The sequence below is a fragment of the Scyliorhinus canicula genome, chromosome 8 (assembly GCF_902713615.1).
Source record: "Scyliorhinus canicula chromosome 8, sScyCan1.1, whole genome shotgun sequence".
In the NCBI taxonomy this organism is placed as follows: domain Eukaryota; kingdom Metazoa; phylum Chordata; class Chondrichthyes; order Carcharhiniformes; family Scyliorhinidae; genus Scyliorhinus; species Scyliorhinus canicula.
In genome coordinates, this window is record NC_052153.1 from 153214797 (window position 1) to 153242106 (window position 27310).

The following is a 27310-nucleotide window of genomic DNA, read 5'->3' on the forward strand; positions in this document are numbered from 1 at the left end:
AAGAAGGCAAATGGAGTTTTGTGCTTCATTGCTAGAGGGATGGAGTTTAAGACTAGGGAGGTTATGCTGCAATTGTATAAGGTGTTAGTGAGGCCACACCTGGCCTATTGTGTTCAGTTTTGGTCTCCTTACCTGAGAAAGGACGTACTGGCGCTGGAGGGTGTGCAGAGGAGATTCACTAGGTTAATTCCTAAAGTTGAGGGGGTTGGATTACGAGGAGAGGTTGAGTAGTTTGAGACTGTACTCATTGGAATTTAGAAGAATGCAGAGGAATCTTATAGAAACATATAAACTTATGAAGGAAATAGTTAGGATAGATGTGGGCAGATTGTTTCCACTAGCGGGTGAAAGCAGAACTAGGGGACATAGCCTCAAAATAAGGAGAAGTAGATTTAGGACTGAGCTTAGGAGGAACTTCTTCACCCAAAGGGTTGTGAATCTATGAAATTCCTTACCCAGTGAAGCAGCTGAGGCTCCTTTATTAAATGTTTTTAAGATAAAGATAGATAGTTTTTTGAAGAATAAAGGGATTAAGGGTTATGGTGTTCGGGCCGGAAAGTGGAGCTGAGTCCACAAAAGATCAGCCATAATCTCATTGAATGGCGGAGCAGGCTCGAGGGGCCAGATGGCCTACTCCTGCTCCTAGTTTTTATGTTCACAGTTGCCTCACAGCTCCAGGGTCCCAGGTTCGATTCCTGACTGGGTCATTGTCTGTGCGGAGTCTGCACGTTCTCCCGTGTCTGCATGGGTTTCCTCCGGGTGCTTTCCTCACACAGTCCAAAGATGTGCGGGTTAGGTGGGTTGGCCATGCTAAATTGCCCTTAGTGTACAAAAAATGTGAAGTGGGGGTTACTGGGTTACAGGGATAGGGTAGATACATGGGCTTCAATAGGGTGCTCTTTGTAAGGGCCGGTGCAGATTCGATGGGCCGAATGGCCTCCTTCTGCACTGTGAATTCTATGATTCTATGATGGATGTTTAGGGGCTGTTTAGCTCAGGGCTAAATCGCTGGCTTTGAAAGCAGACCAAGCAGGCCAGCAGCACGGTTCAATTCCCGGAACATCCTCCCCGAACAGGCGCCGGAATGTGGCGACTAGGGGCTTTTCACAGTAACTTAATTGAAGCCTACTTGATTGAGTTTTTTGAAGAGGTGACAAAGAAAATTGATGAGGAAAGGGCTGTGGATGTAGTTTATATGGACTTTAGTAAGGTGTTTGACAACATTCCACATGAGATCACTCCCTTTGAGGTCCTACTTTTCAAATTACTTCCTAACTCCCTATATTCTGCTTTTAGGACCTCACCCCATTTTTGTACCTATACCATTTGTACTAATGTATACCACAACCACTGGCTGTTCACCCTCCCCCTCAAGAATGTCTTGTAGCCGCTCTGAGACATCCTTCACCTTAGCACCAGGGAGGCTACAGAAATGGCTATCTATTCCCCTTACAATTGAATTCCTTATTGTATTTCTGTACCTTTCACTCCTCTATGCTTAGTCTAGTGTTTAGTTTAGTGATGTGACCACGGTGCCACCATTCTGCTTGTTGAGTGTATTCTTTCTCCTGTAAAACTCCCAGTTCTGTAGTTTTACATTCTCTGCATCACGCCACTTTCCCTGAGCATCTGACCATGAATTCGGCATTATAATTCTCCTTGAAATTCCTTGTGGAGCAAATACACAGAAACTAAGCATCAGAATTTCACACTGACTGTCAGTGAATCCCACATGGTGTTCACCGCTCAGCGTTCGCTGTCAAAAATCAGTCGGCAATTTAAACCTTCTGCAAGGTCACCCCAGAGAGCTGCATTGCAAATCACTTTGTTGTGTCATCATGATTCAATACTACCTGGCAGCAGGTATACGAGTACTTCAAATCTTAAATGGTGTTCATTTTAAAACAGGACAGTGCATAATGAAGACACTAAGTGCACTCAGTAGAGCTGAAACATCACTGTAATATGCTCATAAAGTAAATATCTAACAAGTTAACATTCAAATACTTTGTGAGGCTCATATAAGGTGCCCCTTTCACGAGTGCATTCCCACTCATTCAAAACCCGACATTGCAGGGCAGCACGGTAGCACAAGTAGATAGCATGGTGGCTTCACAGCGCCAGGGTCCCAGGTTCAATTCCCCGCTGGGTCACTGTGTGGAGTTTGCACGTTCTGCCCAAGTCTGCCTGGGTTTCCTCCGGGTGCTCCGGTTTCCTCCCACAATCCAAAGACGTGCAGGTTAGGTGGATTGGCAATGCTAAATTGCCCTTAGTGACCAAAAAGGTTAGGAGGGGTTATTGGGTTACGGGGATACGGTGGATGTGAGGGCTTAAGTGGGTTGGTGCAGACTCGATGGGCCGAATGGCCTCCTTCGGCACTGTATGCTCTATGTTCTAGCACAATGAGTAGAACTCTGCAAGTAGAAATTAATGACCTGATCGTTGATCTCATTATTGTTTGTAGGATCATACTATGCACAATCTGGCTACAGGCTTTCCCAAATTACAATCATGACTATACTTAAAGTGCTTCCAGGTGTCTTTGCAGTGTACTGAGTGTCATAATATACACACAAGTATATGATGGTGCACAGACACACACTGACTGACACACTTAATGACCAATCAACACACAGAACACAGCAGCCAATCACCAGACAGGACACGGCCACTATAAAGCCAGAGGGTACTAGTTTTCCCGCTCTCTTGGGATCCAGCCTCTGAGACAGTCAGAGCCCGTGAGCAACAACTAGAACATACACCATGTGGTAGTAAGATAGTCTGGTCAGGTTAGCCTCAGGTCTCCAGTCAACTCAGCATGGTATCAACCCACAGTGCAAGTATGTTTAACAGCTCATAGTTCAATAAAATAGAGTTGTACTTCTACAAGTGTTGGTAGCCTGTCTTTCTCACTGCTCTGGTAAACGCAGTCCTCGCAGACCCAGCTTACCCAACACATCACTGAGCTGAGATGGGGCGAAGTTGGGCTATCTATGGAGGTGCAAATAGGTGATCGTTAGTCTTGGCATGAACATGAGATTGAGACATCATGCTGGGATCGAATGTGACACCATGGTTTAATTTCAGAATGTTTCCATGTTGAAGCGATAGAGACAGTCATTTGGAGCAGGGACCAGAAACAATGGCTTCAAGCTTCCTATTGTTAGTGGTTAGCACTGTCGCTTCACAGCGCCAGGGACTTGGGTTCGATTCCCGCCTTGGGTCACTGTCTGCATGTTCTCCCGTGTCTGCATGGGTTTCCTCCAGGTGCATCGGTTTCCTCCCACAAGTCCCGAAAGATGTGCTTGTTAGGTGAATTGGACATTCTGAATTCTCCCTCTGTGTCTCCGAACAGGAGTGTGGAGACTAGGGGATTTTCACAATAACTTCATTGCAGTTTTAACGTCAGCCTACTTGTGACACTAATAAAGATTATTATTGAAAATTGCATTGTGCATTTTGTTTACTTCAGGCTACAATGTCCAATTGGCAGCAGAGAAGGGGAATAATGGGATCCACCTTTTAAAAGCTTGTGCGGTTCTGATTCCGATGCTTCTTGCTGAATCATACTGTTCATTCCCAAGAACTTCACAATGTGAAGAAAAGGGTGAAATATGAAACATTGCTTTTACAATGAGCTGGAGCTGGAGCTGTTTGAGGAGGAGGAAGCTGCATCGCCATGGCGACTAGGAGGAAGGCCACCATTGCTGGTTGAATTCCAATATCCATTGTCTGCAGGGGGGGAATGGCCAACATGTTAGCATGGTGTGTACCCCCATGCCCAACCAGTTCCAACGGGGTACACGGTTGGCACTACAGACCCTGCCCCCGCATGTCCCCCTCCACCCCTCTTTGCCGCACTCTTGTCCCCATCGGTGCCCAACACCTAGGGGGCCTCTGGCCCTTGCGCCCATTCCTGCAGCCAGCATGAAACATGCGATGTGAAAGGCTGAGCACTGCCAGGGAGGGCTGGCAGCGGGCAGGTGCCAAGTAAAGGGAGTGTGTATGCTGGCACTTCCTTCAGAGGCACAGCCGCTGCTGAGCTGTCTTCAGGAGCTGCAGACCTATGAAAAATATATAGTGACAGAAAATCTATGCAAAGAGTGTGCAGCCAACACAATCTTACACAAACCACACAACTCAGACACACATTAGTTAATTTTATTTCAGCCCTGACCTTTCATCCCACCTTGGACCGAGGTTGCAGCCTAACGTAAAGGTTGCTTTGCTAATCAGCCCACCTGCTAACCTTAAAGACACGGGGGGTTATGACCCACCCCCACCCCCCATCACCACACCAATATTTATTTACAATAACGATATTACAGGAGCAGCCCATCACCACACCAATATTTATTTACAATAACGATATTACAGGAGCAGCTACAAACAGTGCTGCTAGCAGTCCAGTCAACTTAAGACTGGCTCACAAAGCCTACACAGGTGCTTATATGGGCCCCCTCAATGAGCTATCATTGAGGGAGCTCATACTCCAATTGGCCAACCAATAAAGCCAATTGGAGTTCATTACACTTATTGTCCATGTTACGACCCCCTACGGGGACAGAAGTTGTATTGCATCCAATTCCCCTCCTGCAAATATTTTAAGTTTAGTGACAAATCTAAAATACAAGAGAAATACAAAAGAATCAGCAACATGTTAAAAAAGGTCACAAAAATCAGTAATAGTCAGTAATATGCGAATAGTATATGTTTAGGCCAATCCACCTAACCTGCACATCTTTGGGATGTGGGGGTGAGACCACGCATGAGGAGATTGTGCAAACTCCACACGGACAGTGACCCAGGGCTGGGATCGGATCTGGGACCTCGGGGGAGTGATGCAGTGCTAACCACTGTGCCACCAAAACAGTTCCTTTAAACATCCCACCAGCTACAAAGCCAGCATACAGCCACCTCTTCCCCCCCCCCCCCTCCCCCACACCCCTCCCCAAAGGTAGCCCCACATCGGTGGAAAGGTGTCCAAATGAGCAGCAAAGACCATGGGAACAGGACACACCGATACGGGACATGGCAGTAGAGAGAAAGAGAGAGAGCTCCCTTTACAAAACAAAAAGACAAAATACAGAACCACAAAAAACTCAACAAACAAATAAGTGTAAAGCAAAACTGCCAGCACTCAAGCCAGCACACACTCCCCCCCCCCACCCCCACCCATCCCAGCTCCAGCAGCAGCCCCACATCGGTGGAGAGGCGCCCACATGTAGCGCAGTCCACCGGAAAATTGACAATAAAACAAAATCAATATCAGTACAAGCACTACACATAGTCAATTGGGCCACGGCCCTGCTGTTCTCACAGTTCTGGCATCCAGTCTCCAGATATCATCCAGTCCAAAACTGCAAAAGCGAGTCCGTTCTCCTCCACTTTCAGCCCGGCAGCAGGCCAACCAAAATCCGCCCTGTGCTCCACTTCCAGCCAATAAGCAGAAAGGCAGCCAGTAACAAGTAAGAGTACCAGCCATGGCAGCTGCAGGCAGGCAAACTCTCTTCTCTCTCCCCCCAGCAAGCAACTGGCAACAGCAACAGGCTCCTCTTCCCCTCCATCCAACTGGTTGTAGAACTGTCCTCCCTTTTCATAATCCAGTCTTCAATGTCCGGAATAACACATCAGGTCCAGAAGCAGGGTTACAGCCAGAAGAAGCAGGAGTTCCGAGAAACACACAGTAGGCAGCTAGTGCCTGCATGTGCCTCAGAGTATGACTTACCAAGGTGTCTAGGCAGCAGAGCTTCCTCCCAATTGGAGGAACTCCCCACAGGATATAAACTCCTACCTGGGAGCAGGCCAGGGAAGGTGACACTGCTGGGAGTGGAGAAGAGTAATTGCTGTATCTAGAGTGAGAATAAATAGTTGTATGCGGTCCGCATGGCCTCTTATGGAGTCTTTGACTCCATCTACAACACTGGCGACGGGAATCAAATGGAGCTGCCGTAGAGAACTCAGACCGTTTTTCAAATGCCTCAGGAGGCCGCACTCCAGCCGGTAGGCATGCCACACATAGGAAAACGCGAGTCTTTTGATACTGACTTGGGCGATTGGGTGCAGTACATCGAAAGATTTCAACTTTTTTTCCATACAAACACCATCATCAATGACGAGCGACAGACCGTCACCTTACTGACTGCTGTTGGTGGACCAACGTATGCACTGATAAGGAACTTGACTTCCCCAGACAGGCCGGACAGACTGCCATTCACAATGCCAATCGACTAGTTGGGCCATCACCTAAATCCACAGCCCCCGATAATGGTCCAACTGTACCATTTCCATGCGGCTTTGCACACACCGCCAGAGTTCACCGGGGAATACTTGGCGTGCTTACAGGGACTAGCTGCCTACTGTGTGTTCAGAGCTGTCATGGCTGAATCATTGCGGGACTGCTCCGTTTGCGGACTTCGGGACTGGGAGACACAATGGAAGGTACTAATGGAGACACCTCTGACCCTCGACAGGGCCATTGACATAGTACTATCCCAGGAAAGTGCCCTAATTCTACTCCTATGTCTTATTCTCTAATGAAGGTGTCGACCACGGACTCAAAGAACCCCAGGGCTAGCAGCCGTGAACATAGGGTATCGTCATGTTTCAATTGGCACTTTGTGTGCCAGATGTACCCCTGTGGATTGGAAGGAGTGCTGACCAAGTTTCCCTTCGGTTTACGCTGAAGGCCTTGGTACCGTCAAAGGAGCAATGGCCACTATAAATGTGAAGAGAACGCTGAGCCCCTGTATTTCCGCACCCACCTTCTGCCGTATACACTTCACAGCTAAGGTAGACTGGGAATTGGACTGTTTGGAACAGCTGGCTATTATTCACCCTGTCCACTATGCCGATTGGGCCGCACCTGTAGTCCCTGTGTTGAAGCTGGACAGTGGTTCTGTGGGGACCACAACATGACCATAAACTGAGTATCCCACCTTGACTATTACCCAGTCCCTCGGACCGAAGATCTCTATGCCTGGCTTAGCGGTGGAAGAATGTTCAAAATGCTGGATATCAGCCACGTGTACTTGCAGCTGCTGCCCGAGTCGAATATGTGACAATTAATACCCATCGGGGACTGTATGAGTATAGGTGGTTACTATTCGGAGTCTCCTTGGCTTGTGCGATATTTCAGAGGGTTATGGAGAATATCTTGTGAGGGCTGTCAAGGGTGGCTGTCTACCTGGGAGCCATCCTCATCACTGGGACCTCGCATCAGGAGCACCTGCAGAACCTAACTGAGGTCCTTGAGTGCTTTGCTCAGGTCGGGGTCAATCTCCAGCGGGAGAAGTGCGTTTCCACGTGCCGGAGGATACAGATCTGGGCCGACGAGTGGAGAGCAGGGGCTTCCATCCAGTGGAGGACAAGGTGTGGATGATTCTCCAGGCCCCCATCGCTCATGACCAAATGAACTACTCGAGCCAGTATGGCCACACTGCTCAGCCCGGTCCACCAATTGCTGAAGAAGGGGCAGAAGTGGGACTAGTGCACCCGCATCATAAGGCGTTTCAAGAAGTGAAACATCGCCTCTCATCAGATTAATACTGACCCACTTCGACCCAGATAAATCCCTGCTCCTCACATGCGACACCTCGCCATGTGGTGTTGGGGCGGTCCTGGCACACCGCATGTCCAATGGCTCGGCGTGACCAATAGCCTTTGTGTCCTGCACGCTCGCCGATGCTGAGCGGAACTACACCCAGATAGAAATGAAAGGCTTGCCAATGTATTCACGATGAGGAAAATCCACCAGTACATTTACGGACGGGCGTTCGTGGTATATACCGACCACAAGCCCCTGCTGGGGTTATTCATGGATGATTGGGTTATTCCACTGATAGTGTCTGCCCGGGTTCAGCATTGGGCCCTGTTTCCATCTGCCTATGTGTATACTTTAGAGCATTGTCCGGGAACAATAATCCTACACACGGACGCGTTGAGTCGCCTGCACCTACCCACAAAGCCGCCAGCTCCTGCCGCAGCTGCGGAGGTGATAGCCACCCTCCATTTCATGGACACTTCGCCAGTGACAGCAGAACACATCAGAGAGTAGACTCAGACAGACCCTGAGTTATCGAGGGTCCAATGCGGGGACTGACATAGGCAATACCAAATGGGCTCGGGCCTACACCTCCAAGCTACCTGAAATCAGTGTTGAAGATGGTGTCCTCCTGTGGGGAACATGGATGGTCATACCCAACAGCGGCGCTCATCCCTGCTGAAAGACCTCCATTACCGGCACCCCGGGACAGCCAAAATGAAAATATTCCCGCGTAGCTACGTTTGGTGTCCCGGACTGGATGCTGAAATTGAGCAGCAGGTGGCCCACAATTGCGGCCCATGTCACGAACGCCAGAAGGCCCACTGGCGGCCACGATACACTCCTTGGAGTGGCCCAGGAAGCCATGGTTCCGTGCGCACATCGGCTTTGCAGGTCCACTTCAGGGGGCAAACCTCCTCAAATCAGTAGACACCCACTTGCAGTGGCTTACAGTACACCGGGTCGCCATGGCGACCACACGGCCAACCACGGACAGACTGCGAGGCATTTTTAGCAAGCACGGACTGTCCGAAGTCCTGGTGCCTGACAATAGATGACATTTACAAGCATCGTTTGCATCGTTCATGGCCACGAATGGCGTCAGGCTCGTGCGGACGGCCCTGTATCACCCAACCTCCAATGGACTAGCCGAATGAACAGTTCAAACATTCAAGTGGGCCATGAAGAAGATGGCCTCTGGGTCTTGGGAGATGCGGTTGGCACGATTTCTCTTTAGTTATCATATGATGACACGTCCAGAAACCACCAGTGCAAGTCCCAAAGATTCCACGCAGGACCCAGACGCCACCCCCCTTAAGCCAAGGTGGAGCCCGAGGCGAGAGAGGAACCACAAGCCTGGACCAGGCATGATGGCACCTCAGGGGGTGTTGGAGGCAAGGAGAGCCCCCTGGGTGGCCATGGATAGTACACTGGCATTCCCCCTAGCACCTGGGCAACCTGCCAGTGCCAAGGTGACCAGGTGCCCAAGTGCCAGGTTGGCACTGCCCAGTGTAGGGGCCTGGGGGCCCTGCCCATGAAAATGGTGGGGCGGTGGGGGTTTTAAGGGGGGCCTCAAAAAGGCTTAGGGGGATGAAAGGGGGTGGTCCTGAAAGGAGATGGTGTAGAGATCAGGGCAGCCTTTCAAAATAGCGCTTCCATCTCTTAGGAGCCGGTTCTGGTGGCAAGTTCAACTGCCCAGTGCCGGAAAAATTTCAAAGTGTGGCCTCGACAGGGAGAAACTCCCCAAGGCCCAAAAAACAGCCTAGTGTGGTTGAATAGTGGTCTCCATCTCAGCATTTCAGCCGCCATGAGACACCCTGCAAAACATGCCCAAGATCGCACATTGCAATTTTTCTGTTGAATCGTGCCCCTTTTCTCTGCAAGATTCAATAATATTTCGGAGTATCATTTTGAATTATGTCACACAACTACATAAAAGTCTAAAACCGTTAACAAAATTTAGCAAAAATAACTAGCCATTTGCTTGTCAACTTGCATTGCTTATCAAAAATAAAATGCTCCCCATAGGAACATAGGAAAGGATTAACCCAGATAGTCCCCTGAGCCCACGACGCAGTGAGATCCTGGCTGATCAGTGACTTAGCCCATTGCCTCTGCCCTTAAAACATTTGTTTAACAGAAATCTATCAATCCCAGCTTTCAAATGAACAACCGACCCAGCGGCTGGAATTTTCCGGCCGTTCACGCCCCCAGAATCATCTGATCCCGCTGGCGTCGAACCCCACCACGGGTTTCCCGGATGGCAGTTGCAAACTACTACTTCATAGGAAAGTAAACATCCTTCCTAATGTCGCTCCTATGAAGTTTGGCTCTACTTTCTTTGGAAAATGGCCCCTCATCCTAGACTTCCCTGTCTGAGGATATAATTTCTCTCTGTCTACCCTATCAGTTCCCCTTACTATAATGCTAATTCCTATATTCATTGGTTCAGATCTATAATTAACAATATACGTCATTACCTTAAAATACATTTTAATGCCATTCTTTTAATGCCTCAAAGAATAGTTTTCTTTTGATGTTTGTTATATAATTGTTACATAATTAAACAATTATTGGTTTTAGGGTAGATCAATTATACCTACAGATTCTGACAAAAACTTATTAATTAAATCTATTTAATGTTGTTTCCTGAGGCAAATGCACTACTCAAGAACTGGAACTACCTTTAGGCAATAAGTCAACTATTTTGGTTTGCAATAAGTAGCTAACGTCATGTCACTCAAAACTTTAATCTTAGAGATATCGCACCAACACCTGCAAAGTGCCTCTCCCTCATTTTATTCTCCCTAATTTTATTCACTTTACATTTGTTTAAATCAGTTGGTAGGCCTAGACACAGGGAGCCATCACTGCACCGTAAACAGGAAGACCCAGGACCCAAGTGATATTGGTGAGTTGCAGGGTAACTCCTGGTCATCTCCCGGCCCATCAGCAGAGAGGGTGATTTCTATATTGGGCCATTTTGTCACTGGCAGCAGGCCTCAGGTAGATCTTGATAGAAGGGGAGAACTAATTGGGAAGGAGGGTTCGATCGGAAGAGGAGTTGGAGAAGTGATCAGCACAGAGATAGGTGGAGGCCAGCCATCATTGTCAACCACGCAACAATGATTTGAAGTTATCTAGCCCCTTTAGCACAGTAAAACATGCCTAGGTGTATCATAGAAGCATTATTAAGTTAAGTTAGACTTTGAGCCAGAGAAGATATTAGGATAGGTGACCAAACATTTGGTCAAAAAGGGTAGAATTTCTGGAGCATCTTGAAGGAAAGGAGTGAGTTGGAGAGGGAGAGAATTTCAGGGAGGGAATTGCGAGGCTGAAGGCTCGCAGCTAGAGACATGGCCGCTAATGGTGGAGTGGTTAAATTTGGAGTGTTCTGGAGGCCAGAATTAGAGAAGTGTAGAAGTGCAGAAGGTTAGAATGTTGGAGGAGATTTCAGAGATAGAAAAGGGAGGACCATGGAGGGAAGCACAAACAAGGATAAAAATGTTAAAATTGAGCAATTGCCGGACTGGAAACTAATGTAGGCCATTGTGTTTATTTGTGATGGATAAATGGGAGTTGGTGCGAGTATGCATACCGGCTACAGAATTTTAGATGAGCTCACGTTTAGGAGCTGGTTTAGCACAGAGCTAAAGTGCTGGCTTTGAAAGCAGACCAAGGCAGGCCAGCAGCACGGTTCAATTCCCGTACCAACCTCCCCGAACAGGCGCCGGAATGTGGCAACTAGGGGCTTTTCACAGTAACTTCATTTGAAGCCTATTTGTGACAATTAGCAATTTTCATTTCATTTTTCATTTCAAGTTTATAGAGGGTGGAAAACAGGAAACAACATCTGAGGGAGCATTGCAATGATCACCCCTAAAGGTAGTAAAGGTATCGATGAGGGTTTCAGCAACAGTTAAGCTGGGCAGAGTCAGGTGACATTATGGAGATGGGAGTAAGTCTTAGTTTGATGGAGCTTACCTTGGGGTGAAATACCGCAGTGAGGTTGTAAATAGTCTGACTCAGCCAGACAGTTGCCAGTGAAAGGGATGGAGTCACAAACTAGGGAACCAAGTTTTGGATGGGACTGAAAACAATGGCTTCCGTCTTCCCGATTTTAGTGGAAGGAAATTTCTACCTCTCCTACACTGGATGTTGTATAAGCAGTGTAAGGAATCAGAGGGGGTGCAGACAGCAAGGTAAACATGGTGAGGTAAACCTGGGTGTCATCACTGTACATGTGGAAACTGGTGTTTTTGAATGATGTCGACAAGAGGCAACATGTAGATGAGAAACGGTGGGGGGGATCAAGGATAGATCCTCGGGAATTCCAAAGGTAATGGAGCAGATAAAAAGCCATTGCAGATAACTAAACAATCTGGCTACAACTGGATAGATAAGAATGGAATGAGGTAAGTGCAGCCCCGTCTAGCTTTGTGACAGAGGAAAGGCTTTGGAGAAGAATGGTGTGGTCACCGTGTCACAGGCTACAGACTGGTCAAGAGAATGAGGAGGGATATTGACGATGGCGTCAGTCACAGAAGATGTCACTTGGTTGTATAGCTTGAGGGCCAACAATTCCCATAAAGCCTGGGGCAAGGCCTCAATGAACGACCACATCCAGTACAGGGGTGAACCTATGTTTTTGGCATTATTATGCATCACATAATATCAGTCTAGCCAACTGAGCTCAAATGCATACAGCAATTTAGACAGCAACTTCTCTCCATCAGGGAATAGAACCCAGTCTCCCACGTAACAGGTAGGAATACTAATCACTGTGCTAATGAAGAGCTAGCTCCAGATCCAAGTCTTTTTAAGCCTTTCAAGGTACAGTCACCACTGTTATCGCAGGTTTGTTGACATCATCAGAAAAGCCCAGAGAAACTGATGCGGTGGATAGATTCAAGTAGATAATCCAACCAGGAGAACATGAGGAAGTGTCTAGAAATAGTGGATGCATTGGTGGTCATCTTGCAGGATTCTATAGACTCCTGAACAGTTCCCGCAGATTAATGGGTAGCTAATGTAACTCCACTATTTAAAACGTGAGTTGGGAGAAAACAGGGAATTATAGACCAGTAAGCCTGACGTCAGCCATGGGGAAAATTCTTGAATCCATTATCAAAGATTTTATGGTAAAGCACTTAGAAAACAGTGGCAGGATTGGACAGAGTCAGTATAGATTTATGAAGGGGAAATCATGGTTGACAACTCTAATACTGGGGCCCCACAAGGCTGCGTACCTACCCCCCTACTATACTCCCTATACACACACGACTGTGTAGCAAAATTTGGCTCCAACTCCATCTACAAGTTTGCTGATGACAGACCATAGTGGGTCGGATCTCGAACAACAATGAGTCAGAGTACAGGAGGGAGCTAAAGAAACTAGTGTGTGGTGTAATGACAGCACCCCTGTCTGCATCAATGTTGATGTGGTGGAGATGGTTGGTAGCTTCAAATTCCTAGGTGTGCACATCACCATAAATCTGTCCTGGTCCACCCATGTCGATGCTACCACCAAGAAAGAACAACAGCGCCTATATTCCACAGGAAACTAAGGAAATTTGGCATGTCCACATTGACTCTTACCAATTATTACAGATGCACCAGAGTAAGCATCCTATCTGGCTTTTTAACAGCCTGGTATGCCCAAGAGCAACTGCTCTGCCCAAGAACATTGGAAACTATTGAGAATTGTGAACACATCCCAGTCCATCATGAAACCCCTCTTCCATACGTTGACTGTCTACATCTCCCACTTCCTTGGAAAAGCGGGCAGCATAATCAAAGCTCCACACCCATCTGGGTTATTCTCTGTTCCAACTTCTTCCATCGGGCAGGAGATACAAAAGTCTGAGAACACGCACAAACAGATTCAAAAACAGCTTTTCCCCGCTGTTGCCAAACTCCTGAATGACCCTCTTATGGACTGAACTGATCTCTTCACACATCTTCTCTACTGAGTAGTACTACAGTCCGGATGTTTCACCTGATGCCGATGTCTATGTATTTACATTGTGTATTTATGTATGTCCTATGTTATTTCATGTATGGAAAAATTATTCCGGATGCTCCAATTTCCTTCCACAAGTCCAAAAGATGGATTTTCACAGTAACTTCTTTGCAGTATTAATGTAAGCCTACTTGTGACAATAATAAAGATTATTATCTGTCTGGACTGTACGCAGAGCAATACTGTACCTCAGTACACTTGACAATAAATTAAATCAAATCAAATACTGGAATTCTTCAAGGATGTAACTAGTAGAGTTGATGAAGGAGAGCCAGAGGATGTGGTTTATTTGGACTATCAGAAAGCTTTTGACAAAGTCCCGCATAGGAGATTAGTGTAATATTGAAGCACATGGGATTAAGGGTAGTGTATTGAGATGGTTAGAAAACAGGTTGGCAGACAGGAACCAAAGAGTAGGACTTAATGGGTCTTTTTCAAATTGGCAGACAGTGACTGGTGAAGTACCGCAGGGATCGGTGCTAGGACCCCAGCTGTTTATAATATATATTAATGATTTAGATGAGGGAACAAATGTAATATCTCCAAATTTGCAGATGACACCAGGTTTGGTAGAAGGGTGAGCCATGGGGGAGGGGAGGATGCAGAGATCCTTCAGTGTGATTTGGACAAGTTGAGTGAGCGGGTAAATGAATGGCAGATGCAGTATAATTTGGATAAATGCAAGATGGTCAACTTTGGTAGCAAAAATGAGAAGGCAGACTATTATCTGAATGGTCATAAATTAGGAGATGTGAATGTACAAAGAGACATGGCTGTTCTCAAGCACCAATCACAGAAGGTAAGCATACAGGTACAGCAGGCAGTAAAGATAGCAAATGATATGCTGACCTTCATTGCGAGAGGATTCGAGTACAGAAGCAGGGATGTCTTGCTGCTATTATACAGGGCCTTGGTAAGGTCACACCTGGAATATAGTGTTCACTTTTGGTCTCCTTGTCTGAGCAAGGATGTTCTTCCGGTAGAGGAAGTGCAGCGAAGGTTTACCAGACTCATTGCTGGGATGGTGGGGCTGAAGTATGAGGAGACATTGAGTCGGTTAGAATTGTATTCGTTAGAGTTCAGAAGAATGAGGGCAGATCCCATAGAAACCTATAAAATTCTAACAGGAGCAGACTGTGTAGATGCAAGAAGGATGTTCCCAATGGTGTGATTATCCAGAACCACGAGTCACAGTCTGATGATACGGGATAGACCATTTTGGTCAGAGTTGAGGAGAAATGTTTTCACCCAGCGAGTGGTGAACCTGTGAAATTCGTTACCACTGGGAGTAATTGAGGCCAAAACATTGTGAGTGGGATTCTCCGTCAACTGACGCCGAACTCGGGAAAGGCGATCGGGCGGAGGTTTTGATGCCAAATATGTGGCGGGCGCCGGGTGCATGCCAAATCGCAATTCCCCGGTCAATACAGCGTCAATACGTTCCACTCTGCATGTACAGTAAATACACTTTGCATATCAGTAGCAGGACTGACTCAGTATTCTCTGGGACCTCTGTGATTCTCCGCCTCCACCAGCAGGAATTCCAGACGGCGAGGGTCACTTGTACTTTCAAATATCGTAAAACAGTTGCCGTGGCTGCTGAGGGGATGAGAGGGGGTACGGAAAGCATCCAACATCGCCCTAGTGGGTCGACAGTTGTGCTACTGGCCGGGGCTTGTGGGGAGGGGCTTCTGCCAGGGCTGGGGGGCCAGGAGGTGAACTGTGGGGCCGGGGTGGGTGTGCATGGAACACCATTGTCGCAGCCTGCAAGGCAGCCATGCATGCAGCCATGAACGTAGTGCCCTGGATCGTATGGGTGTCTCCCCAGGGCACCCCCTGGGTGTCCTCTGGTCCCAGACAACCCATCAGCAGTATGGGCACGCTCCTGTGCAACCAGTGCCATCTTGTTGGTTGGGATGGTGTGTATTGGGAGTGGTGTGTATATTCGGCTGCAGCTTGTCAGCCTCCTGAGTGTCAATCCCGAACCTGTCGAATCCGGCACTGCTGCTCATTGGATTTGACTGTGTTCCAAGTGGCGCTGGTGCTAGCCCCTCAACAGTCGCTGAATTGGTCCAGGTGTGGAGCCAGTTTTGCTGTTGTAGAAGTCCACGAATCGTGCCCGGCGTCGACAGATAGGGCGCGATTCTCCGCAACGGCCGACCCCGGAGTGAAACCTGGAGTGTTTCACTCCGGCGTCGGAGGCCGCTCCTCGCCCCCTATTCTCACCCCCCCCCCCCCACCCCCGGGGGGCTAGGTGCGGCGTTGCAATAAACCCGGCCGCCGGGCCTTGACCCTTGCGTTAAAGCGGCGCGCCGAGAATGACGCGACCGGCGGCGCCTAAGTGACGTCAGCCACGCATGCGCAGGTTGGCCGGCTCCAACCCGCGCATGCGTGGTTGCCGTCTTCCCCTCCGCTGCCCCGCAAGACGTGGCGGCTTGATCTTGCGGGGCGGTGGAAGGGAAAGAGTGCTTCTTTCAGAGACGCCGGCCCGACGATTGGTGGGCACCGATCGCGGGCCAGTCACCTCACGAGCACGCCCGTGGTGCTCGATCCTCTCTCAGCCCCCCACAGGCCCCACACTTACCTGTCGCGTAATAGGCTATTAAGTTGGATGATCAGTCATGATCATAATGAATGGCGGAGCAGCCTCGAAGGGCCGAATGGCCTCCAACTGCTCCTGCTTTCTAGGTTTCAATAATTTTTGACATCAGACTAAACCAATTCAGTGAATCCAGCACTGGGGAATGGGCAGTGAAGTGATGATGACACCCTATAAGAGCTGCCGTGAAAATCAAAGAACACTGTACACCTCTGACCTCCACATTCAGGCAAGATATTAAAAAACGTATCTCTTTGGTCACTGCTTTCCAGCAGGTGGATTAAGGATTGCTGGTAAGGCCAGCTATGGCCGATGACCATGTCGGCCATGTTTTTTCTGAATGTATCCGATCTGGTGCTGGCTGTGCTCACGGTAGCTCAGCTTTATAAAGCCAGTCTCAAACTGTTGTTAGACCCCATCCCTATCCCCCCATTTGCAGGTGCAAATATTCCAAATGCCTATTTCAGTCATGGGCCCTGTATACCTCTTTTACTGCCTGTGCCAATGTGGTGAGCAGCACATTTTCCTTTCTAACATATTGCATGTTTTGGTGTTTATTTTGCAGCTGAAGTATAGGCGCCATTGAATTTCTAGAACATGGTTTAATTTGAAATAAAACCAATGCTTCAAGAGGTTTCCACAATCAATAATTGGAATATCTTTTCATTATATATTCGTGTCAGAATTTTGCTGAGAACTGAGTCAGTAAACACACATGGTCAGGTCTCTTGCTGGGCTGCAAATGGTACATGATTTATCTGGCTGCATAATACAACCGTCCTTGTGGGAAGGCATATTTGCCACCAATCCCAGAATCTACCAAACAGGAAAGAAAAATCATTCAAAGAACGAGCGGAGCTAAATTCCATACCTAGAGTATTTTACACCAGTTTACGTCGGGGGTTGAAATGTTTACCAATTGGGTGCATGTTTCCTTAAAATCTTACAATTCCAGGATACATGTAGAAACTCAGCAAAGGATTTAGACACGTGACATATTGTTGCAGTGGGACAGCTGGCTGTGGTCAAATACAGTGCAGAAACTTGGCATCTGTCAGCTTTACATTCAGCTCAGAAGCAGCCTCGGTGTCCGTCCCTCCAGTTGGGAGCTGTTGGTGCAGGTATCTAATCTGAAATGGCACGCTTCCAGTCACAGCTGTGACTTCTCTTTACGCTCACATTTGCATTTTCATTTGCTTTTCCAAATGTGAATGGAAGTCTTTTGTTCAAATATTTCCTGCTTCGTTCCATAGAAATTGATTTTCCAAAAGCCAGCGTTTGCAATTTGAGAAAAATCCTGGTTGGGGAAAAAGATTGAAAATTTCATGGTTATCTTATCTGCTGAACAACCTAATAAGCACTCAAAACCCTATTCCTGTAGATAATAATAAGAATCTTTATTAGTGTCATAAGTAGGCTCACATTAACACTGTGAAAATCCCCTAGACGCCACACTCTGGCGCCTGCTCGGGTACACTGAGGGAGAATTCAGAATGTCCAGTTCGCCTAACAAGCACGTCTTTCGGGACTTGTGGGAGGAAACCGGAGCTCCGGAGGAAACCCACGCAGACACGGGGAGAATGTGCAGACTCTGCACAGGCAGTGACCCAAGCCTGGAATCGAACTCAGGCCCCTGCCGCTGTGAAGCAACAATGCTAACCACTGTGCTACCATGCCACCCAGTAGCCTACATTCATAAATATCCTCAATATGTTCTGGGGCAATCTTTTTCTTTGAACAGCTGAACATCACACCCATCACCATCTCTGAACCAAACCATTTAAGGGGAGTTCGCGTCTGTCTTTCTTTATGCCAATAACCATGTATCTAGAGAAGTAGGTACAGAATGTCATCAGCCAAGACTTGAGAAATCCTAAGGACCATCGTCATCCATGCCTAACCCAAATGGCGCTGGCCATTTGCCATCTGCACTAACGTTAAAGGAAGGTGCCACTTATAATAGTCAATACGCCAGTTATCTTAGGCAGTTCAATTTGCTTTCAATATCTTGTTAAAAGTTCAATTAAGTCCTGTTAACTATTCATCTCAGTTGAGTGCCTCGATCCTGTAATGCCATTGTTTATATCTGGAGTGTGGTGAAGTAGTGGCTGAGGGATTATATATATTCACTGACCATTGCCCGAGCTGCAAGATATACCGTATATACTCGCGTATCATGCGACTTTTGAAAACCTAAATTGTAACCTAAATTTGGGGGGTCGCATGATACGCGAGATACAAAATTTGCGGGTGTGAAGTGCTGGCCAAGATTAGGTTGTTAGGCTGTTAAGCAGACCGTATCCATTTATGGTAAGTCAAATAGTACCCAGTAGTTAATGAAACTATTATATTTATGAAATATAAAACAGGAATACATATGTAGGTTAATTAACATTTAATAAAATAAAAACACTATTAAAACAAACCATATTGTCTTTAAATGGCTTATTAATGGATACGTCAAGTGGCTGAATGACGCTAGTCAAGCCAGCTGGAACGATTGCTATATCGGTGTTCGATTCGCGAACAGCTTTCACAACAGAATCCACTCGATGTGACCTAAACATATCCCACACAAGTAAACTTTTTTGGCGTCGTAAACCACCTGCTCTTGATTCCCAAACTCTCTTCAGCCAAATCTTGCAGCCATTATCGTTCATCCATCCTTTTTCATGGACATGGACAATGATACCATTTGGAAGTTTCAGTTTGGGCATTAATTTCCGTTTAAAGATAACCATTGGAGGAAGTTTCGTCCCATCTGCCATACACGTTAGTACAACTGTAAAATGTGTGTTTTCATGCCCTGTAGTTTTGATAAAAATACTTTTCTCGCCGACTTTATTAACGGTTGAGTTTGATGGCATATCAAAATTCACGGGTGTCTCATCCATGTTTACAATGCACAATAACTTATAGGTGTTAGCTTTGCGATGTTTGATTACAAATGTTTGAAAACTAGTCACTTTTTCTTCTAATTCTTTTGGGAGTTTCTGTGCAATTTTTGTTTTTCTTCTTAACACAAAGTCATGTCTTTTCATGAACCGCGTACACCATCTGGGACTTGCAGTAAACACACAAATGCCCATTTTTCTTGCTTCTCGTAAAGCATAAAGTCTTATTTTAGATTGTGTTATAATATAACCATTTTCTCGATTTTCGGACACCCACTTTGATACTTTATCTTCTAACTGCGGCCAATGACATTTCGACCCGCGATTTGCGCATTTATAGGAAGGAGTTTCCTTCAATTTTTCTTTTTGTTTTCTCCAGTTTCGGACACTGCTTTCTCCGACACCAAACAGCTTTGCAGCTTTAACGTTGTTGCTTTGTTCCGCTTCGGCAACAACTTGCAGCTTCAATTTGGCAGTATATTTCTTCGCAGATCTTTTCTCCATAGTGGCTAAGGGTAGAATGTATTCGATCGTTATTATGTGTTACGGTACTTGTTACGTGTCAGGTAACTGTTTATTATCGTGATTAGAAACAGCAAAACAGCTGTTTCTCATTCAGTTGTTTACGGCGGAAAGCCTAGCCTAGTGTCATCTGGTATCTCAAAAAATTGACTCGCATGATACATAAGATATATGATAAAATCATGTTTTGGGGACGAAAATTTAGGGGTCGCATGATATGCGAGATCGCAGGATACGCGAGTATATATGGTACTTTCCATTTGTGTCCTCCTAATAAATATAATTTGGGATTAATAGATGTTCTGTCTGGGTTATTTAGAAACAACACAGTGCCAGTAATCAGCAGTGAGTATCTTTAGTGGTGAATCTGGTTACAGATGTGTCCTGCACAATTATATTGAGTGTTAGGTGCATAGAATTTGATAGGAATTTGAAGCACAGAAACAGGCCTTTGACTGGAACCCTGCAGTCAGTGCTGTAAACAGAGATTTCCTGGAAGAAGAGCCAAATGGATGTTAGGTAGCGGTCAGTATTTCTATCTAACAGTCAGCAGCTTAAGAGTCTTTAAACTTTTGGCAAAACAAGAACATAAACCAAGCTGATAATAACAATAATCTTTTTGGGCATCACAATGGCGCAGTCGTTAGCATTGCTGCCTCACATCGCCGAGGTCCCCGATTTGATCCCGGCCCTGGGTCACTGTCTGTGTGGAGTTTGCACATTGTCCCCACGTCGGCTTGGGTCAACCCAAAATGATCTGCAGGATTGGCCATGCTAAACTGCCCCTTAATTGGTAAACAAATATTTGAATACCCGAAAAAAATTATTAAAATAATAATAATCTTTACTGTCACAAGGAGGCTTACATTAACACTGCAACAAAGTTACTGTGAAAAGTCCCTCATCGCCTGTTTGGGTACACAGAGGGAGAATTCAAAATGTCCAATTCACCTAACAGCACGTCTTTCGGGACTTCTGGGAGCACCTCGAGGAAACGCACACAGGCACAGGAAGAACATGCAGACTCTGCACAGACAGTGACCCAGCCGGGAATTGAACCTGGGACCCTGGTGCTGTGAAGCAACAGTGCTACCCGTGCCAGTAAGTACAATGTATGATGTACAGTAAGTAAATGTCTCTTAAAGGTTTAAGTACAAAGTACTGTTAACTGTTTTTATTTCACACTTCCATACTTTGCGCCTTCACCATCCACCACAGTGTGGTGGTATGGATATGAGCGCTGCCATTGGTGCAGAGCACTGGCTTCCCATTGGCTCTGGCTGGTCATGTGCCTCTCGTCCGATTGGTTGGGACTAGTCATGTGACTGCTCTCCAATTGGTCGAGAGGCAAGTAGGCCCCGCCTCTGAGGCAGGGTATAAGTACCCAGAGTTCTCGGCGGTCGGCCATTCTCTGTAGTCGACCACCGGGCTAACAACTAGCTGATTAAAGCCACAGTTCGGGTCCTAAATGTGTCTTGAGTCGAATTGATGGTACATCACACATATATCAGGCAAATTGTACCAATGCCAATCTGCCTGCAGAAACCAGTGAGTGCTGCATCAATAAAGGTGCTGCTGGAGTTTTACTAGCTACCAACAAAGAACAGAATAAATCGACAAGCAGCTTGTCCTGTAGGAGCATTGATTTTCAGGATTATCTGAAGTCAGATGGGAAGAAACGCAGCCTCCACTGACAGGTCCATCTTCCCCAGTCCCAAAAAAGATAACAGGAAGTCTTTATGAGGAAAAAAAACATTGAGGTCAAATTTAATAGCTGTGTGATGTTCTTCTGATGTTTTGATTAATAAAGCATACTTTAAAACAGAAAATTAAAATAAAATCAGCTGCAGATTAAGGTTTCAGGTTCTGGGGAATGTTGGTGGCGTTCCCAGTTTAAAACATATTAATCACCTCACCCTCTGATGTTGAAATATCTCTGATCTGTGTAATTTGGCATGACTCCAATTGATTTTTGGCACCCAATCGTGTGTTTGTGCACAGTATTCATCTGATGAAAGTGCAGGAAGCTACAGCAGTTGTTGCGATTTCGCTGTGATGTATATTTTTTTAAACATTCCACAGACCAGCCAATAAATCGATTCCCAACAAATAAATTATTCAACACTTAACTAAGAGTTTTGGCATGTTTACCTGAGGAAGCTTCAGATGGTGCAGACAAACTAGGAGTGGCACGGATTTGATCTAATGTAACCTCTTCCTATTTTAGTAAAGAGACAATGAAGAGAATTCATTTAAAAAATGCATATAGAGGGCACAGTTCTCCCAAAGAAAGGCTAAGTGTCACCTCTGTCAGGATTCTACCGGCTGGGTCGGCGCGACTCCAATCCCGATCTTCCCGCATTTGTCATTTTTTTGGAGGGAGGTGCCTTTTGCACTAGAACTTAGAGGGACATGATATCAGCCCCCCCCCCCCCCCCCCCCCCCCCCGCAGCCCCCCCCAATTGCCGGCTTCAGGACACCCCCCCCCCCTGCTCCATTATGGGGTTGCCATAGGTCCTACCTATTCAGGCCCCTTCTTGGCCCCACCCTTTGACATTGCTCGATTGGCACTGCCAAGTTGGCAGTGCCAAGGTGCTGGCGGCAGTGCCAGGGCACTGTCCTTCCATGTTCCCGACCACCCAAGGGCTACTATGGCTTCCAGACACCCGGCATGGTCATCAAATCTGGTCTCCATTTGTGGAGACCAGTAATGATTCCCGCTAGCACCATGTCACACCGCCGGGTGGGAACATTGCACGTTCCCGGGAACTTCGGTGTCAAGCTAACTTTGCATATTAAAATCTGTTTAAATGAATGGCAATGAGGACCACACCCTTGCTGGGCATGAACCTGATTACATCTGCTTGGAGGGCCTAGGAACATCGCAAAACGTTTTGGCACCCGGAGCAAATCCCATTTCAGGCCTGTCCCTGATTTCTCCCGATTTAGCAGGATTTATGCTGGTTGCAACGCAGCAGGACAATCGCCCCGAGAGATTCAAAATATTTTCACTAAACCAAGTTCTACCTCTAATTTCATGGGAATTCATGGGAATTCCCCCTCTGCACCCTCTGATCCAGATTTCTAGACTATTCAAGTTTGTTTCACTGGGAGTTTCAATGCTAATTTGCATTAGAATACAATGGGCGGGATTCTCCGACCTCGCGCCAGTTCGGAGAATCGGTGGAGGGGGCGCGATTCACGCGATTCACAGTGATTCTCCGGCCACCAGAGAATCAGCACCGTTGGCGCCAGCGCGGCGACGGTCGGGGGGGCCGCTTTAAGCAGTCCCCCCCGGCGATTCTCCTCGTGCGATGGGCCGAGTGCCTGCCGATTTAGGCCAAGTCCCGACGGCGCCGATTCCGTGTGGTCCTCCCAGCGGGACCGCGATGTTCATGTTGCGGGAGGTGGCCTGGTGAGGGGGAGGGGGGATCTGACCCCAGAGGGACGTCCACGGTGGCCTGTCCCACGATCGGGGCCTACCGATCGGCGGGTGGGCCTATCCTGGTGGGGGCCTATGTTACTCTGTGCCGGGCCCCTGTAGCTCTCCGCCATGTTGCGTCGGGGCCGGCGTGGAGAAGGCAACTAGCGCGCATACGTGAACTCGCGCCGGCCGTAGCGCGCATGCGTGAACTCGTGCTGGCTATAGCATATCTGCGTGGACCCACGGCGCCTGTTCTGACGCCGGTATCGGCAGCTAGAGCAGCGTGAGGCTCTCCAGTGCCGTGCTGGCCCCCATGTGCGCCACAGGATCGCTGCTCCTAGGGACCTGTTGACACTTTCGTAAAATGCGACGGCATTTACAAAGGCCTCAACACTTAGCCTCAGGATCAGAGAATCCGGCCCAATATCGTTTAAGAATAAGAAGCTCTTATCTTGTATGGAAAATAGAAGAATTGGCTTATGTCCTTTTGGAGTTTGATATACTGCAAACCATTAAAATGGGTCGCCTGTAAAAAGAAAGGCTGTTTCCATACTTCTTTACAATAGCACTTTATTTTCTCGTTTTATGAGGTTGTTTAATCCTTTTCTACCTTACATTCCAAGAGGACATTTTAAAAATTATGACTTTTGCAGCTGTTAGAACTTGATTTTCCCGTATTAACCCAGATTTAACTCACGCAACAATGAACTCTCGCTGGACACAATCCATCGAATAGATATACTCAGGATTTCTCCAGGAGGTTTACCTATTGACAAAGACTGGTAAGAAAGCCCTAGCATTTCCTTCACCTGGGAAAAGAAACCAACATGGGTTTGTAATTTTAGTTTTCATATTGTGGATTTAAAAGCTTGAGTTAACGGTAGTATCCTGAATTACGATATTAGCATTGCAGTTTTTCTCATGGCAAACTGTGAAAATTAGTTGTAACTTCACTTTAACTCATTGCCTCTGGCTTCACCATCTTTCCCAACATTTCCAAGTAAATGAGCTCCTGTGAATCTCCACATCCCTGCCGAAAGTCAATTAGCTATGGGTAGTTTCATCCATTCAAAATTGCCATTATAGGTCAAAGGAGAGCATGATGGGAATAGCATAAAATGGCTCACTGTCTATAAAAGTGAAACCAAACTCATACATACGAACAGAATGAACCATGGTTCTGCTGTTGCTGTCAAACTACCAGTTAATTAGAAAGTGAATACTATTAGGACACACAATTAACCCTGCTTCCAGACAGCAAATGAAAGGGTGCTATCAAAATGAAGCTATTGGCCCCATGGAAGAATTTTTCCTCCTTGCCTTCTTCCAGAAGAAGATGGTGCTCTGGTGGTTGCCTAGTTGCCAGCAGCAGCACAATTAGCTCACATCTTCCATGGATCCAGATATAACTTGGATAAGGAATATTGGGCTGGATTCTCCGCCGTATCATGCCACATTTCTGTTTCAGCACACCAGCGGGATGCTCTGTTATACCGGTTGGTCAGTGGGGTTTTGCATTGTGGGGCAGCCCCACTCCATTGGGAAACCCCCGGGCTGCCGGCAAAACGGAGCATCCCGCCGGCGGAGAATCCAGCCCATTACCTTGGTTGTCTGACAAGGCGAAAGCTCTTATACTGCAAACCACATCACTGTGCACACCAGAGCCACACTCCACCCCCCACACACAAATCCACTCCTCTTTAATGGTTCAGGATTTTTTGACCAATTTGTCACAGGTTTTGAAAAAGACGTGTTTCAAACATTGCGCTTCAAAAGCATAATGTAGGCCTGCGAGTGGAAGAAACAGTCTGAGGCGTGAGCTAGCTTCGAATTTGTTTCTTCTAAGACAACAAGTCTGTCGTCTCTCAACCATTGTTTGGGAGGTTTTTTGATTTGCCTGCCTGTGAGCAGTCAGGAATACCACAGAAAAACACACCCTAGTTTTACAACAGGTAGGTCGCTGAGGCACAAATACCCAAGAAAGGTGAAACTCACAACATCGGAATTCACAGGAGTTAGTCTACTTAAGTCAAGCAAGATGGCATAATCCCTTTTTAAAGTTGTTACGTGAAGACAAATTGCATTCATGGAACTAAGTGAGTCAAGTCAGTATCATTGCCTTGTGCATTGAGCTGACTGGTGTTTTGGAGCTCAATGAATCAATCCAAGCCTTACCTCATCCAATGTTATCTCAATCCATGTTTAGAGAGATTGGAAAAATGCACGTGTGAAAGGCATAAAGATCAAATTGAAATCATAAGAGGACTTTACTGTTACCTCCCTGGATTATGTGATCATAATTGTGCAGAGTAAGAAGTCTTACAACACCAGGATAAAGTCCAACAGGAAGGAGCTTTGCTCCGAAAGCTAGTGATTCGAAACAAACATGTTGGACTTTAACCTGGTGTTGTAAGACTTCTTACTGTACTCACCCCAGTCCAATGCCAGCATCTCCACATCATAATTGTGCAGCAGCTTGAAGGATCGTCCAGGAAAATATGGTGCTCTGACCGTTTAAGGAACAACTGATACCATTGAACCCAGGGAGATATCCACTGCAGATTTCAAATTTCAACAGTGCCAGCATATCTTTCCTCCATTGTTCTTCTGTACTTTTGCATATCTTTCCTCTGTCTTCTCCCATCATTTTTTTCTCTAATCTCAGAACACGTTTTCTTAATGAAATAACAATGTGTGGGATAAGAGCGCTTCTTCAGTAAGCCTGGGAAAATACAGGGTGGAATTTTGCACTCTTTGCACAGAGAATCTAGAGGCACGTTTTTCTGCATCATGCTGGTAGGCGGGTCCTGATGGAGCCGGCAACACCGACTCCACAGAGATCAGAGTGCTCCGTAAAGAATACTCCTCTCCCCCCTATGAATACGGGTAACCCCCTACCCCCACAAGCAATGAGGCAACCTCCCTCCCCATGGATAAGGGAACCCGTCCCCCAGTAGAGCTCCCCAGAGGGTCTGCCTGGCACTGCCCCTGGCAGTACCATCCTGGCAGAGTGATCTTGGCAGTGCCAGGAAGTGCCAGGGGCAGAGCCAGAGCACTGCCTGGACATTTCCCTCTCCCCTGGGGGCTACACTTCGCCTCCGACAGGTTTCCCTCAACTGCTTCACGTTTTTCAAAAGTCAGGAGGCCTAACCTCAGTTTTGCTCTTGATGGACAACCAGCCGTGATGTGAATTTCTCAACTTCATTTTGCAGAACTTAAAGGTGTTCAACAGAGGAATACAATTAACAGGGGAGTTATTGTGTGGTGATGGCACATTGGTGATGTGGGACTTATTAATGTAGGGGGAAATATGGCGGGGAAGCCCTTTAAATATATCTAAATAATTTTAAATGTTTTTAAATGAGGTCCTTGTCCTTTTTGGGTGGAGATCTCGCCACCAAGAGTTTCGTTTCAGCAGTCTTGCAATATTTTCCGTCAGCAACACCATTTTCGCCCACAGCGGATTTCGCCATAAAATCTCGTCCACGGAATGAGAAGAGAATATTTAACCTATTGGCCATCTTCCTTCCAATAGTGCATATCCATAAGAATATCAGAATACCCTTGAGAATGTTCTGCCATTCAGCAAGATCATGGCTGAATATATCCTTTTTGAAATAAATTTAGAGTGCCCATTTTTTTTTTCTAATTGAGGGGCAATTTAGCGTGGCCAATCCGCCTACCGTGCACATCTTTGGGTTGTTGGGGTGAAACCCACACAGACACTGGAGAATGTGCAAACTTCACACGGACAGTGATCAGGGGTCTGATCAAATGTATCTTAACTCCAATCACCTGCCTTGCCTCCATATCCCAGAGTAAATGGCACTGCTTTTGATGGGATAGAAATCTATGAAATGTCTTCTGAACCTTCAAACACAATCATGTGAAAATCAAGTTGGCAACTAGTTTGCATTACATTGCAATTTTTGCAACACCATTCTCTCACCCAAATGGTGTGATGATAGAATCCATGAGCAGAATGTGACCCTCGTGATCTGAATCCGACAACTTTCACTTGCTACCTCACAGAAATCATGGAGCCTGACTTTAACAATTAGCCCAGCTTGCTTCACCTTGCTTCCTGGAGCTTATGTAACATTCCCACTGTTTCTACTGTCTCTGCAGTCTCCTGAAGAAAAAGTCAAAACCAAGTTTTCTATTTACTGAAGCAACCAGGAGTGGCATGGTGGCGCAGTGGTTAGCAATGCTGTCTCATGGCACCAAGGACCCAGGTACGATCCCGGCCTCGGGTCACTGTCCGTGTGGAATTTGCACATTCTCCTCATGTCTGTGTGGGTCTCTT